We start from the raw sequence: 11,664 nt of genomic DNA on the forward strand, positions 1-11,664 counted from the left end.
TATTCTTCAAAATAACAATTGCAACCAAAATCTCTTCTGCGCAAGATGTAAACATAGCTATGGTACTAATCATTTTATTTAAATAATTCAATACTGTAACATTGTACTACACAAACTTCTTTTCTATAAGGCACTTAAAGACTCTGTAATCCAGAATAGGTTTTGAGCATTAAATATTAGCTCATTAGCTACTAGCAGGCATAATTTCACTAAAAGCAGAGCATTTGATTTATGCAAGTTATCATAATGGCGCGACATTCACAAATGCCCCAGTTTGGGCATTTTTGTGAATCCCTGTAAGCGCCTAACCGAACCTCCAGGAACATAAATATCTCTGCTAACCTAACACCACGTGTCCCACACGCTTAAGGCTATTCCTGTACCTCCCAAGCTATTGCTGAATGAACTCATTCTACATGGCCTCGAACACTGCTGAGCAGAGACACTAGCCGCGCTTTCAGAAATCTGCCACCAATTCGTAGCAGTAGCTTTATCTTTCACATACCCTCAACATCCTTCTCCTCCCTCTTCTGATGGCCGACCTGATCATTCTTGGGAAGGACGTCTAGATCTACCCAATGAAGTGATTTTTAAAAAATTCAGTCATACAGGGAAAATAACTCCAGAGGTAGACTGCTTGGTTTATTTCAACTGTATTAGATGCAGGTACTAGTGACCTTGGAGAAGGCTAACAACTGACAGCTGTGCTTTGTTGCAAGAAGTATCTTCTGGTATCAGACATCATAACAAGCGAGAAAAAGTAAAAGCAGAGAAAGGAACAGACATAGCCAAGGAACAAAAGGGATGTTTTAAGGTAAAAGCAGCTGTGATTCAGGCAGGAGAGAAGATACTGGAAGGTTAATCCTTACAAGGCTTCTCTGATCATAAATCTCCTAAAGTAGCTGCTGTGGAAAGAGAAGGGAATTGGGCCCAATATTTGAGATAATCTCTAATTAAAGCAAAACATTGTTATTCTTCAACATCCCTAAGTAAGCTTGTTTTAATAATAATGTTCACAGCAATGAATCACACAGAAGGCACCAGACTTCACCACTTAGCCAGAGAAAAAGACTGATTTTTCTTTTCCATTTCCAAACTTATTTTCCAAACACCCAGAGAGATTAAGTTAGTCTTCAGGAAACACAAAAATTAAATATTGTCCTGTCAAAAATGAAAAAATACATACATACATTGCCATATTGCTAGCCCTGAATCAGTTGTGCACAAACCTGTGTAAGTATATAGTTTGTGCCTCAAAAATTTGCACTTTAAATTCTACAATGTTTTATAATTATGGACTCAATCCTAGATACTAGATAATCCTAGATAAAACTTTCTATTGTACTGGATCTTCCCACTGCCTGTTAGAATTCCTGAAGGAAAACATTTTTTCAGACTTTTCCAATTGCTGGATTAGAGAAAAGAGGAAATGCAGGAACACAGCTGGCATGGCATGTCTAGGTTTTAAATGACAAGTCAGACCTCTAATTGATTTCAAACAGTTCATTTGATTTTGCACCCACTAAGCATCTGGTTCAAGAGCTTTTTTCCCGCGCTGCCTAGTCTCTGAAACCTTAGCTACTGCTCTAGTATCCACAATAACATACAGTTATGGACCAAAAAAGAAGTACAAGAATGACTTGCTCAAGAGTTCTGAGAAGGTGTCTTTTCCCTCTTGCCAAGACAATCAGATTCCAGTTTTTAGAGGACAATTTTCATGCTTTTGTCTCCCAAAAGACTGTGGGTTGAAAGATTTCTTTCTAATTAAAAAATAGCCAATTTTGTCAAAATGGTATTTTTGCAATATTTTTACTGAGAACACTCAAAAATGTGCCTGGCTTCTGAATTACTCACTCACATCCATAAGGGCTGACATTTTCTGGCATTCATCAGACAAAGTCAGCTAGACCACCTGTGCGCTTAAAGTTAACATGTTCTTACATCTTGTACTGATCTAAACATTCAGCACTTTGCACGCTTAAGATCTAGCGCCTCTCATGAGGGAATGGAAGGAAAGTGTCAACACTTTGAGGTCACTCAATAATTAGTCCCTGCTTCATTGAGATCATATTCTGACAAATGCACTGCAAACACCTCCACTTCAGAAATGGTATTTTTAGGAATGAGACACAGGAATGGGTAAGGAAGGATACAGTAGTCAGAATCCCCAGTATTCATCATGAAGTTAATGAGCTGTTATGCTCTGTTACGTCCTCTGTTATGTCCTGTTCTACCACGTCTATGAGAGACCACAGATTGGGGGGAAAAGCTTCAAACACAACAGCTGGAGCTGTTTTCAGTCAGCTCATGAGAAATACGGAGTTTTCCAAGTAATGGCTGCCTGGTTTCCCTCTCCTATTCTGGGAAGGTTTGAAGCTGAATCAATTCTTTCTTTGTTTTTGGAGAGGTTTTGTTGGTAACTCTGGAAGGTCTATAGACCTAAGAACAGAACTGAACTCCCCAGAAGCGGAGACACACAGAACTTCGTACTCACCTAGTCTCTGGTGTGTGATGCCCTGGTGAACTCTCCAGCAGAAGGATGCTATGATAGTTTGCTGCTGCTTTGCTGGATCTGCTCAACAGGTAACAGAAGGAATCCAGGATTCTTTTCAGACGATAAAATTGTTTCATACTGCTTAAAAGGGGAAAGAAGAAAAACATAAAAAATTAACTTAGATCCTGTAGAAAATATGCATCTAGTTTTATGATTAGTGTGCACATACTACAGAATTTTCTTAAGACAGTTAAAAAAAGGTGACTACAACTATAGGTATTGTAATACTTGGTACCAGAGAGGGGTGAGAAAAAGAAGCCTGCTTTATCATGACAGATTTATTTACTACTTTCTTTCAGCCTTACAGTTTTATTGACATTTGCCTTTTTTCCCTGGGTTTTCGGAAAGCCTCCTTCCTAAGATAGCATCATGGCAAAAAAAATACATATATATATCTATACATATATGTTCATTATATGATTTTTTTAAGCTATGCTGCTGGAAAAACATGGAAGATTTAGAACTACAGAAAAATTGAGACCTTGAAGAGCATCTTAGAGCATCACTTCCAATATCCTTGCCTGCAAATAAATCACTGAACATACTAAAACTAGTGTAGAATCTAAAGATTTGTTGTTGTTTTTTATTCCCCATGGGGGCATAATATCCATGAAGATGAAGCTGATAGTGAACGTTGTTGTGAAAACTGCAGATAAATTATTCACACAGTTACAGATGCACGGTAGGTTTCACTAGCACTCAACCCTGGCACTTTATAAGACCAAAGGCAATATAGCTAGTAAAAATAGCTCTGTGGAGTTTTATAAAACATAGTACTACCTCTAATTGCTTTCTTACTGTCCACCTCACTCTTCAAGACTTTTTGGCTGTTGGACTGTTTGATTATCTACTATGAATCTGAAGACAGAAGAGAGGGAAGCTTTCTGAGGAAAAAGAATGACCCTATTTGGTAAAAGTAGTTTGTATGGGACTTAATATTCGTACATTTGGCATTTGCTTATGTCGCCTTGTGGCTTTAAAGTACTCAAAATAAACGGGATTGGAGATGAGCATTATTCAGGAGAAGGATAGCCAAGAAAAATGTTGGTGCTGTGAGGAGTGGTGGCAGCAGTACATTTTTTGCTCTGATTGTTGTTTTTAATGCTCAGACCTAGTGGTAGGGGGGAAAGTATATTACTGGAAGTTTCATCTTTCACATGGTACACAAATCTGAGGTCTTAACCACATATGGTTATCAAATAACTTGTGTAACTTCGCACAGGAGTTGGGATATTAAACTGTCCTGGACCTCTTCCGCCTGGGAAAAAAAATCCTTTATGTTCAACTTTTCAGCTTCCTCTATTAAAGAGCATTTGGGCAATTATTACCAAGGGTCCCAGCACACATCTGGAGTTATGGCAGCACAGCAAGATGTGCTGTCGGCTGAGTCACAGTAACCCACCACTTACCTGCGCTTAGTCCATCACGGATGTGACATACCTGGGCTTGCACCTTTTTCACTGGGATTTAAGATGTTTCTTCATGCTTGAAACATTCAAAGAGTGCACATGCAGTTCACGGTTGGTTAACTGCAGCTTAGCTGAGGCATGGAACCTCATTAAACTGTGGTAAGTCAGGCAGGTTTTGTTTGAGCCCTGATATAAAACCTCTCCTTTATTATACATCAGGAAAGGTTGCATTTCTAATGGGGCTGAATAACTTCTAACTTGGGAAGGGCTGAAGAGCTGTGCTGGAAAAACACCAAGCTCTCATTTTTGTCAGACAGTAATAATTTTCAACTCTCTTCACGTATGGCGTAGTTTCCAGTATCCTTTTGTAAGTATTGCTGGAGAACAACAAAGGGAAAAAAAACATCAACTTTGAAAACCCGTGGCAAAACTGAACAGGATAGCCTGAAACCTTACACAAATGAAAAAGTGTTCACATTATGCTCACGAGTCTCTTTTCAGCAACAATGTCTGCAGTGAATGCCATCTACATTACTCATTTGTTCGGAGTTTGTGGTTCATTCTTAAATGTGTGTGTGAGAGGAGAGACAGCTCGTCTCCTGAGGGTCTTCTGAGCAAGCCCAGTGGAAAAAAGGTTCCCGAGGCTGCATCAAGCAAGAGCAGCACAGCACGGAGCTGAAGGCCTGCAGCTCAGGAAGACAAGGCTGCAGAGAGGAGAGGGAGCAGACAAACAGGCCTCAGGGGGAGAGAAGGGACTTCCCATGGACCAGAGGGAAAGCTGCAGGATTTACTGCCACTCAGAAAGTCACTGAGCTGGCTAGAAGCCAGGACTCACTAAAAATGGAGAAGGCAATGGCAGAGTTGTTCACAAACCTCTTTGCTTCTCCTCTGTCTTCCCTAGCTGTTGAGCTTACCCTGTTTTAAAAGATGCATTTTGGGTTTTTTCACAATTCAAATAAATCCTGGCTTTCTGTATTTAAAAGCCTTTTAGGGCACTTACTACAAGGGAAAGGTGTAAGCAGATCCATCTCAAGCCACAGATGCGATCATTGTATGACACAGTGCAAGAAGCACAGAGTCTCATAACCAATTCAAAGTGGATTAAAATCAGCTAAAGCAATTTTCCCCTTTTTCTTTTTATTTAACCTGGTTAAATCTGTGATTCAAGTAAATCCAAAGCATAAAACCGTCCCTAAGTCATTATAAATAGGAGCTGCATGTATCTTAATTTCACAATATGAACACAGTAGCTAGAATACCAAGAAAAAAAAACAATAAAAATTGAGCCATCTCCTTTCACAGTCTCCTATTGATCGAGCCATTCTTCTATCATTTCCCTCTTCTGACATTGCTTTGCTGTGCTAATAGCAATAGCTTTCAACTGTCTCTGGTTTCTGAAAATCCAGTTTAAACTGAAAACTCTTTAGGTCTTTTCTGATTTGGAGAGTTTACCTCTGCTAGGGAACAAATCTAAAACATACTACATTTGAGTGCTTTCAAATGAAAATTGCCTCCCAGTCCTCTTCTCCCTCTCGCTCCATACATAAAGCTCCATGTCAATAGTCCTAGGCTGGAGCTGTGCTGCAGCAATGAGTACTCCCTTATCAAACTCAACAGTCAATGAAACAATTCTTTCCACTGCAAGAAGAATACTTAACCGTTACTGTCCCTAGGAGGCCTGCAATGCGCAATCCACCAGGGCTGCGTGGGCTCCTCCAGCTCCAGGCCATATATACATGGATGTATTCTGGGACATACATAAACCGATTCTTGGGACAAGCTTTACACCACTTGTCAGATCAGCCCAATCTTCCCTAGGCAGCACATTCGCATCTCTGAACACTCCCTTCAAACACTACGGATTTACATCCAAGAATTCTGAGAAAGAATGGATATTTCGGGGATGGGGTGGGGAAGGCAGCCCTGTCAAAAAGAAAGAAAAATGAGTTGTCAGCTCTTCATACACTTACAAAAGATACACCTATCTGGAAAATGTTTATTCCAGAGCCTGCCATTACCCTAAAGAGGCAGCTTTGCAATGGTCACTGCTACTCTCCCTGCAGGCCTGAGTTTTGGAAAAAGAAGAAACTCTTGAGCTCTTTAACAGGAAAGCTATATCAATTCCAGGCTTCTGCTTCCCATGTGCCACACACATCAGTCATGCTGGCAGGGTACAGACAGGTCCAAGTCTTTTCCACTTGGATTTTCACAGGTGTTGTTAGAATTAGCTGAACATAATGTAGAAATGGTTGACAGGGCAATCAATACACACATTACCACTCTTTTCATCAGAAGCTGTCCCACAGCGAATGTTATTCCCTATGAAGTTGAAAATCTACCTTTCATTTTGTAAAATATGACAATACCTAAACTAAAGACATTGTTTATATTGCTTTTAAAGGAAATAGCGCAAAGTACAGGGAAGTCAGTGAACCCAAAACTGAAATTTAGAGAAGACCCTACTCAGCCATCACCCGCACATCAGAATTCTACCTCAGTATTTGCCCAGACAAGACCCTGTCTGAGCAGCTGGGGATCCAGCAACAAGTCATTTTCCTGCCTTGTACAACATCTCAGAACATGCCCATGTTGCACGAATGAGACTGGGCTCCCCAATGTGTATTTGCAGCTGCTATTTATTGGCGAAAATAACAGAGCAGTAAAAACAGGCTTGGGAGAACCACTGTTGGGGAATTACAGCACTTATTTGAGAAAAAGGAAAATGGGGTTCAATTCTTGCTTCATCTCCAAGGTGTTTAAACACAGAATTCCCATTTCCCAGTGCTTTAAGCACAAGACCAGAGGCCAGTCTGGCTAGGTGGAAGCTCTGCCCTTCCTCATGATACCAAGATAACAGTTCTGAATTCACAGGGCAGGGGAGACAGCACAACTCTGAGCGAAATCATGAGGGAGTCTTAGATTCAGGGACTGTTTTTAGTTCTCTGGTGAACCTAAAATGAGACAGGGATTTAACTATCACAGGTGAGGGCCCTAACCTCTAATCTGCATATCCTCCCTCCCTCTTATTCTTCCAACAAATCTCGACTGGTACACTATACTGTCACCCAATATGACCAGACTGCTCTGGCCCCATGCTGCACGTTCACATTTCTAAAATCCTTGTCTTTGTGTTCTCCAGTCTGTGTCCCAGGATTGAAAAATACACTAAGTTCTTCCAGGAAGGATTCATGTTTGTTGTCATTCATGAGCTACATGCTGGAAACTATTGATACAGATACAGAGTCAATATTCAGACATTCGCATTATTTTACTTTCAAGAGGTACCTACTGAAAGAGGTTTCCTCATCCAGTCTATCTGGATGAGGAAAAAAAGTTTAAATGTTGCACTGTCTTGGCTGCCTTTGCACAACACATGGTAATTGCACAGCACATGATATTGCAAGTAAGTTGGCTCCTACAAATATGGGATTTCAGCTCAAGTCATTCTTCCCCAAGGTATGGATTAAGAAAACAATAATAATGAGAGTATAACACAAACCAAATTCTAGTCCCTAGGCTGATAATTATGAAAGTGGACATGGGAGCTGATTAGATACCAAGAGAGAGAACAGTTTTGCTCAGGGCTGAATACAAGTATGAAAAAATAAAAGAGTAGATAGTGTGAGTTGTAACAGAGCAAAAGTAGCTCCATGCTCTACCTGATAATGTCAGCAAATGACTTGGAAGCTCAAAGCAAACAGCCAGAAACAATCAAAAAGTATTTCTGAGCCCTGAAAAGTCGTATTTGAAAGTTTCTTGTCAGCAGAAGTTGAATCTCAGGAAACAACAGATCAGCATGTGCATGTTGCATGCAATGATCAATTCTGAAAAGAGTTACTTGGTTGTGACTATGCACAGCACCCACACTGCTAGCTAAGAAAACATAAACCAAATACAAAGGAAGAGTTGCGGACAGTGTGGAAAAAACATGACACAGTCATATAAAAACATATGTGTAGCATGAGACTCACCCCCTCAACCTCTACTATAGCACCTACTACTCATGTATTTGTTGCATGTCTTCAGGAGCACAGGCAGCAATTAACGTTTTTCCCAACCAGCTGTGCCTTGCACATGTGCCACACATACACTGGCACACAAATCTAGCTTCACCAAGCACTTGTTTTCTTAGAAGGATGCATAATAAAGAGCAAGAAAGCAAGTGAAAAACAAGTCATCACTGTCAGTCACAGCATCTGTTAGACTGCTAAACAGCCTGGTAGACATCGATAACTCACTTAAGTTGAATATTTACATAGAGCTATACCCTCTAACTATATCACTAACAGGGCTCACAATGCCAATGCCTAGAGCTGAGGAAATATTATCTGTCTAGGAAAATGTAAAAACATTCTCAGTATCTTATACCAAAGGTAAAACTGCATAAGGCAAGCATATCAAGATACTTTGGCTATCAATAGGCAGACCAAGGTGAATGAGGATGCCTTTTGGAATCAAAAGCACAACAGAGTTATATCAGTACTGCTAGGAAAGAACTCACAGACTTGTGGTCATAATTAGCAGCATCCCATGGCTGAGAGGTGACAACAGCATCACAGAATTTGAGCAGATCAAAACTGCACCCTAGTCTATCTGCAGGAAACAGAGAAGTAAATAAGAAATTCAACAAAAATGAAGCAAAATTATAACTACTAGTGTCACAAAATGTTGACTACATAGGGAAATTTCAGCACTAGTCTTTTGAAGGTGCTTGCCTTTAGGCATCACTTACAGATTTAAAGAACACAAGGTAATAATGAACACAAGAAAAAAAGTCCAATGATAAATGCTAGCAGCTTTCTGAGAAGTCTTCTCTTCTGTCTCTCAGCAAAAGGGAAAGATGCCATACCTCTCCTCTAACTCTACAGTCTGATTACCTTCTCTTCTACTTCTGCCTGATAGGAGGAATTCTCTTAACACTCTTTGGACAGTTGCTTCAACTTACTGCCCCAGAGAGCCTTCAGTGCATACCTAAGGAGATACCTGTTTTCATGCATACAGCAGATAATGAGCATCTAAAGGAAAAAGAGGTGGTGAATGTAAAAACTAGCATGCAGAGCAATGTATTTCTAAGCAACATTTTTCAGTTTTCCCAGAGAGAGTAGCAATTCTTTGAATCAATTAAAGTGGGACTTTCATTCTTATTAGGTGGAGTAGACAACTTACAAAGACGAAGTCCAAGACAAATCAAAACATTAATCTTGAATCCTAAGGCAGAACACTAAACAAAGTGAACAACGAGATAAACATAAATGAATAGGGTTTTTTTTCCAGTGGAAAAAAACAATAGTATCTACTAATGAAATACTGATGTTTTCCTCCTGTTTACTGTGGCTTTTTTGAGATCCTAGAGTATTTTGACTGCAGAAATATCTCCTTTTTAGAGGATAAAATATATATCAAGGCTGTAATCAAAACACACCTATAGACATTGCATAATCTGGTTTTCTTATGAAGCCCAGGTGTACACGAAGCAGCACACACACATTCCCAAATGATCATTCCAAAGAGCCACCAGTTGGGCTGCAGAGCAAACTGGAAACTTGGAGCTTAGTAGTGCAATGACATGAACTGGTGAGACTCAGCTGATTCCCTCTGCTTTGCACTAACACACTTCTTTCTATTGCGTAGTAGATTTTTCCAGGAATTCTTCAGATTGGAGTGGATCAGTTCTGAAGATCAGCTCAATAGTGAGCTATCGTTGCTGTTCTTCTTTCTCTGAGTGATTAGCTTGGCCTTTCTGCTTGGCATTGTTCGACTGCATTGCATGTGGGAGGCAGACTTGGAGCTCTGCCATCAGACCCAGACCACACGTTATGCACTGATGAGAATGGCACATGCAGTGCAGTCAGAGTCACACATGAGTGCTCCCACTTCAGCAACAGCAGTAAATCATTTTGCTGAATCCCCAGTTCAAAGTGAGTGTCACTATTGTGATTTTAATCGCTTTGGCAAAACGAGGGGCTTTCCCTCTGAGACATGCAATTGAAATGAAGCAACAAAAAGCTGGGAAATGCAGTATTAATTGTGTCACAGCCACTGAAAAAACAGAGAAGTGATGAGTGCAGGATGGTTTCCGAGCCCTTTGCCTCTGCCACTGGCTTCTATCCTGCTGCCACGTGGCTAGCCTACCATCCTGGATGTAGGCTCTACAGAATCCAGAGGAGACCACTCTCGAATAATTCATTCTAGGTTGTTTCACTAGTACAGGACATGCTGGGACAAGATATTGTATTACTCAGACATAGCAGGCATGACCAGCAGAGCTCAAAGTATATCAGGAAGTAAAATCAGTAAGTACTATGTAACACTCAGAGCTGGTGATGTAGCAGCTGGTAATGAATTTGCCTCTTCTTACCTGTTACCTATGCCTCAGGGAATGAGAACTGGCATGAACCGCTCCCAGAATTGAATACCAAAGGAAGCCTTGGCTGCCTTTGCCCTCAAGGTTGTGTTGTAGGTCAAGACTGTGGCATGCCAGCCTGGCTGCATAGAGAATTGCGTACTCTGACTGCTGTACAGAGTGTGGTAGCTACTCTGTGAATAAGGCAAAAAGCTAGATTCCCTCAGTGAACCTTTCACAAAAGCTACATCCACATGAACATGTAAAGAAGAAAGAATAAATATCTCAACCATTAATTCAAGCCTCCAACCTGCAAGAGTTCCCATTATTAATTACTAAGCAACCTCCATATTCAAATTCTGTAAAGGACAGAGAAGGCGCTTTGCAGCTCAAAGTTAAGCTACTGCTTGTGAACCGTCCCAGGGCACAACTCTGAAGACTGACACCCTGTGCATCGATTCTGAACAGATGCAATTTTGAGGAGCAAGGCACCCCCCGGCGCTGACTCAGTGCTGTCTTCCAGAAGCAAAGGCACTGTGAAACAGTTCAGTCCTTCGACGCTCCACTGGGACTGCTGATTCCAGCAATGTGTTTTATTATATGGATCACTATTCATTAGGAGCTGGACTAGGACCAAACAGATACAGATGGAAATGCCTTTTTTCATCATGGACTTTTTCCAAACCAGAGCTCTAGGTCCCAATATATATCCCTCTTACCAGCAGGTTCCCAAAGAAGAAGAACAGCTTACAACTCTTTTATAAAACCCAGCTGTTTAGAAAATTCAGATAATTCACCCTACCCCCAAATCTACGAATAACTTCCCAGACAACATTTTTCCCCCTACAGTGTCAAGACACAATGGACAGAGACACCCAGGAATACACAGTGTAGCTTACAAATGACCTTCTAAGCCTGATGCCCTACTTTCTTTTTTAAGATAAACACAGCTATTACATTACAGCATTACCTGATACAGAGTTACCACAATAAAAATTGTCATAGGAGGGCAAAGAAACAGATATTCTTTTGTATGAAAGGTCCTATATGAAGCAAGAATAAATGTTAACACCTTATTTGAATGTTGAAGCTCTTTTCTGAGCTGTAGCAAACAGGGAAAATGCTAGCAGGAACTGGAAGTGAGGAGAAAGGTCTTTACTTTTCAGTACCGGTTTTGGAGACCTCACCTACTTCTTTGTCAGTCACATATACTAGTTTAGGATTCCTGTTCCCTACAGGATAACAAATATATTCAAGTCAATAAATATCAGAGAAGAGGAGCAGACTCATGTTTCACAAGGCAGCTTCATGCTTAACTGAGGCTTTTCTATGACAGTAGAAATTGGAATTGAGACTTT

At 40.5% G+C, this 11,664-nt stretch overlaps 1 long non-coding RNA gene across 1 annotated transcript in view; it reads right to left on the reverse strand.

Moving 5' to 3' along the window:
• LOC112983653 (uncharacterized) overlaps positions 1-8,552 on the reverse strand; it is a 74,126-nt gene extending 65,574 nt beyond the window's left edge. The window contains exons 1-2 of the long non-coding RNA XR_010385776.1: positions 3,335-8,552; positions 2,495-2,635 (exon numbers count right to left, since the gene is read on the reverse strand). This is a non-coding gene — a long non-coding RNA (uncharacterized LOC112983653). The remainder of the gene's footprint in view (positions 1-2,494; positions 2,636-3,334) is intronic.
• Between the last annotated feature and the right edge of the window lie 3,112 nt (positions 8,553-11,664).

This window comes from Dromaius novaehollandiae, chromosome W, assembly GCF_036370855.1.
Source record: "Dromaius novaehollandiae isolate bDroNov1 chromosome W, bDroNov1.hap1, whole genome shotgun sequence".
NCBI classification, from domain to species: domain Eukaryota; kingdom Metazoa; phylum Chordata; class Aves; order Casuariiformes; family Dromaiidae; genus Dromaius; species Dromaius novaehollandiae.